The 5501-nt window shown below is 39.6% G+C and overlaps 1 pseudogene across 1 annotated transcript; it reads right to left on the minus strand.

Annotated features, from left to right (window-relative positions):
- Positions 1–822: 822 nt before the first annotated feature.
- On the minus strand, positions 823–2564 carry LOC100944034 (annotated as a pseudogene). Its single transcript, XR_001161846.2, has one exon. The product of XR_001161846.2 is annotated as a phosphoglycerate kinase 1 pseudogene (transcript).
- Positions 2565–5501: the final 2937 nt, after the last annotated feature.

Below are 5501 nucleotides of genomic sequence, written 5' to 3' on the forward strand. Positions count from 1 at the left end.
TGAGTCTCTCTCATCTCCTTTATCAGGAACAATTCTTTAACCTTGGCCAATTATTTTATAGAATGTTCCTCAGTTTGTATTTTTCTGTCTGTTTGTTTGTGTATCTTTCCTCTTGATTAAATTTAAGTCTGTATCTCTGGTTTGAGTACAGACAGGCCCTAGTCTATAAGCAACATAAGTTCTGTAGTTTTGTTCTTAAGTTGAATTTGTATGTAAGTTGGAACAGGTATACTTACCTATTACGTGTAATAGCCTCCATTTGTAAGTGTGAGTTATAGGTAAGTTGGATGTTTGTAACTCGGGGACTGCCTGTACCATAAAAGTTCAGGTGTCCTAATCAGGGAATCTTACCTGGATGCATGGTATGTTCATCTTCCCTTCGTCAGAGATGTTAATTTTGATCACTCAGCCAAGATATCTCATGCTTTTTACATTGTAAAATTTACATTTTTCCACACTTGCGAATGATAAGCAATCTCTGCAGAGACCATTAAGACCATAAAAATATCATGGTCTTCATGGAACACCAACCCTAATGGATTTAGCACCATTGAGGATTCTTGCCTGAAGCACTCATAACTGATGGTTACAAATGGTGATTTTTGAAATTATACCCCTCTCCATCCACCAGTGGGCATTCTACCAAAAGTATGAGCCCTTCACCACTAATGATATTAATTTATTATTGGTACTAACACATGGATTCATATTTAATTCATGGGTTATAATCCATTACCATTTAATTGTTCTAGATTTAATGAGCAGGAGTCTCTGCAAGCCAGCCCTATGCTTGTGTTTTTGAAATGCCTTTTTTTTTTTCCAGTTTCAATGGATGCTTTAATTGTTTATTTAACAGATCATGGACTTTGTCTCCCTACCTTCAACTGGAATTCATCTTGTTTCCATGCTGAGTAGTGAAACAGTGACAAAGCTAACCAGAATAAGCTACTTCTAAAAGAGAACTAAGCTAACTAACACAACTCACTTTCTTTTAACAGGCCAAATATAAATATTCGCACTCTAGAATGCACAATGGTTTAGTTACTAAGAAATTCAAACAGGATCTTGAAGAATATAGGCAAATCCAGGGTGCAGTAAAGATGAGTTGAGATGCTGTGCAACTGTGTCTAAGTTCCTGGCACTGTATCTCTTGGACAATAGCTAAATCTTGACGTGAATGAGCTTTCAGCTAATGCAAAGGAGAGATGCAGATAATGCTAAGTTGACTTAGCAGCTGTGCACAGGAACCAAAAGGCAGGAAAGTACTAAATATTGCTGAGGGCGTCCACCCCAGGAAGGACTTCACCTTCCAGGAGCTTTAACCTGGCACCACCCCCAGTGCTCACATGGTTGACTTTATCCTCCGTGTTCCATTTGGCACAGCAAGTGGCAGTGTCTCCACCACCAATGATGGTGATGCAGCCTCTAGAAGTGGCTTTCACGACCTCATCCATGAGGGCTTTGGTTCCCCGGGCAAAAGCTTCCCATTCAAATACCCCTACAGGTCTGTTCCATACAATCTGCTTAGCTGAAGAGACAGCTTCAGCATACTTCTTGCTGCTGTCAGGACCACAGCCCAAGTCCATCCAGCCATCAGGTATGCCAGAATCCACAGTGGCTTGGCCAGTCATGGCATTCTCATCAAACTTGTCAGCAGTGACAAAGTCAATAGGCAAGGTGATTCTCACACCATTTTTCTCAGCTTTGGATATTAGGTCTTTAACAATCTTGGCTCCTTCTTCATCAAACAGAGAAGTGCCAATCTCCATGTTGTTGAGCACTTTAAGGAAGGTAGAAGCCATTTCACCATCAATAATCATTTCATTGACTTTGTCCAGCATATTCTTGATCAACTGGATCTTGTCTGCAACTTTAGCTCTGCCCAAGATGGCCAGGAAGGGTTGCTCTGGGCTCTCCAAGGCCTTGGCAAAGTAGTTCAGTTCCTTCTTCATCAAAAACCCACCAGCCTTCTCTGGCAGATTAACTCCCACCATGGAGCTGTGGGCTTGGTGAGCAGTGCCAAAAGCATCATTGACATAGACATCCCCTAGCTTGGAAAGTGAAGCTCAGAAAGCTTCTATTTTAGCTGGTTCAGCTTTAACCTTGTTCCCAGAAGCATCTTTTCCCTTCCCTTCTTCCTCCACATGAAAGCGGAGGTTCTCTAGCAGGAGGACGACCCAGCAGCTGGGTTGGCACAAGTTTTCTCCACCTCTGGAACTACACAGTCCTCCAAGAACAGAACATCCTTGCTCAGCAGAGATTTGAGTTCTATGGCAGCTGGCTCTAGGGAATACTTGTCAGGCATGGGGACACCATCAGGCTGGCCCAGATGGCTCATAAGTACAACTGACTTGGTTCCACTGTCCAAGCAGAATTTGATGCTTGGGACTGCAGCTTTGATCCTCTGGTTGTTTGTTATCTGGTTGTTCTTCATGGGAACATTGAAGTCCACTCTCATAACGACCCACTTCCCCTTCACGTCCAGCTTGTCCAGAGTCAGCTTGCTAGAAAGAGACATTTTGGCAATACAGTGCGTGTGAGAGCCTGGGGAGACTCAGAACCAGAGGAAAATGCAGCCGATGTGTACACAGGACACATGCAAAGTCTTGAAATGCCTTTTTAAAAAAGCTTCCTACTTTCAAACAATTTTACAGAAAAGTTCCAAAGGTAACACGAAGAATTCCTTCAGACCCCAGACCCATTTTTCCTTATTAACATCTTACATTACTATGGCTCATTTATAACAACTAAGGAACCAACGTTGGTACATTATTATTAACTAAATGCTACACTTTATTCAAATTTACTAGTTTTTTTCCTGATGTCCTTTTCCTTTCCCACTTTCCCATCAGGATACCACACTACATTTAGCTCTCGTGTCTCCTTACCCTCTTCTGCTCTATCACAGACTTTTCTTGTTTTTTATAAACTTGACCGTTTTAAAAAGGACTGCCCTGTGTCTTTTTGACATGCCCAATAATTTATTACTTTTTTTTTTTTAGTACTTCCTTAGTTATTGGCACAATAAGATGTTTCAGGGCTGCTGTGTTACTTTCCTACTTTAGTTCAGAAATTTGCTATTTTTCCAAGAAGCCCCTGTTCTCTGTAATAGAAAATGGAAGTTAGGAACTAATATGTGGGCACTAAATAGGTTTATGAATACTGAGGTGTTTAGCGACTCGGTGACTCCAGGTCTTTCAGCAGACAGAATCAGAAGACACGGATTAGACAGATGTGGATAAAGATGGAACCTAAGCCCCACCCCCACCCCTAAGCCCCACCCCTAAGCCCCACCCCCAGGGCCCTTCCTTGCCTTCTTCCCTGCCATTTTGCAGCCTCTTTCTCCTACAGCGATGACCGGATGCTTCCAACGTCATTAGTACTTATTGAATCATTTGCTCAAATTCACAATTACACATAAGTAAATTTCAGAATTTCTACACCAACATCACCACAAGAAAACAAACCTATGTAAGAGAGTTCAAGATTTATTTGCAATGTTTTTTTCTCCCTGGACAGTAGGTACACAGACTTATTAATAAATAAGTTCAATTAGCACTTTAATTAGTTCTTTTTTCTTCTTTTTGGTGTACTTATGTTATTCATTTGGATTACAGAGAGGTTCATTTGGAATTGTTTGTATCCAGTTTTAATTTTTGTGTTTCTCCAACACTGCAAGTTTAATTAAATAATTCTTATATTTTAGAATGGGGATCAGCAAATTTTTTTTCTATAAAAGGCAAGGTAGTAAATAATTTAGACTTTGTGGACCATAGAGTCTGATGCTACCATGTAACCCTGCCAATTTAGCACTAAACTACCCACAGACCATGTGTAAACAAGTGAATGTGTTTGAGTTTCAATAAAACTTTATTTACAAAAACAAACAGCAGGCTGTATTTTGTCTGTGGGCTATTGCTTGCTCGTCCCTGTTTTAGAATGTTAAACTGCTTCTCAAAGTCAAAACTGTATTTTTAAAAGGCATTTTCAGAGAAATGTTACTCTTTGCCCTATCTCATCCATCCTGTGGTTTATTGTGTTCTGCAGAGATGATGGCAACATTTCCCATCCCACAGGCTCTTTTGCTATTCAACTTTGCTACTCCCTCATTAAGAGGCAGAGTATATGTCTTCACCTCTTGGAATCCAGGTGGCCCTGTGAATGCGTTGACCAATATAATATGGTAGAAGTGATGTGTGTCTCTTTTGGATTTCCATTTCCCACCTCTTAGAATGCACATTCTGGGAGAAGTCAGTCACATGTAATAATCTTAACTGTCTTGAGACCTCCACATTGTAAGGAAGCCCAACTAACCATATAAAGAGAAAACAATGTTGTTAGTTTCCCTAGCTTTAATTACCCTAGCCATCCACTTCCAGGTACTAGATATGTGAGAGTAGAAGCCCACACCTGTTCCAGCAGATGGCCCTTGACGAGCATCCAGGAACACTGCCTTAGCTAAGTTGTCCCAGCCTTCTGGCCACTCAAGCCACCCCAGTGAAGGCCTCAGATACTGTGGAGCAGAGATGAGCTGCTACCCACTATGCCCTGCTGAAATTCTTGACCTATCAAATTACTCTGATCCACTGATTTGGGGATGGTGTTTTAAGCAGTAATTGTTAACCCAAAACATGCCTTTTCTCTCTTCCCATCACTACTGCTGTATTATTAATAGTTTTCTAGAGATGCTATAATAAAGTGCCAAAAACTGAGTGGCTTAACCAATAGAAATTTATTGTGTCACATTTCTGGGGTCTGGAAGACTAAAATCAAGGTGTTTGCAGGTTTGGCTTGTCGATGGCCAACCTCTCCCTGTATGTACCTATATCCAAATATCCCCTTTTATGAGAATGTAGGTCATACTTGTACTGAATTAAGGCCCATCCTTATAACCTCATCTAATATTTATTATTTCCTTAAAAATTATATCTCCAGATAAGGTCACTGGGGGTTAGAACTTCAACATATAAATTTTGGGAAAACACAATTCAACTCATAACAACCATTCCTGCAGGTAGCTAATTTCATTTATTTTTGTTTAAACTTCTTATTCTGCTTTCTGCAAAAGTTGAGCAAATTTATACTTTTCCCCTATTTTTTCTCCTTTAAAATTTTTCTCCACTTGGAAAACAGTATCAATTGGTAGAGATTTTTCTCATTCTTTTTTACAGCCATATAGTATATCAATAGGTATTCTACCCATAGTCAACCCATCTCATATTTGAGTATTTAGCTACTTTCCAATATTTTGCAATTATAAATAATGTTGCAGCAAATAACCACGTTTATGTATATTTTCACATTGTTTTAAGTGTATCTTCAGAGTAAATTCCAAGACATAGCAATGCTGGGTCAAAAGATAAATGTGGGTGCTTTTTGTAGATATTGTTAAATTGTTGCTATAGTAACAGTACCAGTTTTCATTTTTACCAACAATAAATGTATCAAAGTTTTTGTTTACCCACAGTCTTTCCAATAGAATACATTGTCAATACTTTTAA

This window comes from Otolemur garnettii, unplaced genomic scaffold (genome assembly GCF_000181295.1).
Source record: "Otolemur garnettii isolate 467f Iridium unplaced genomic scaffold, OtoGar3 scaffold00006, whole genome shotgun sequence".
Classification (NCBI taxonomy): Eukaryota; Metazoa; Chordata; class Mammalia; order Primates; family Galagidae; genus Otolemur; species Otolemur garnettii.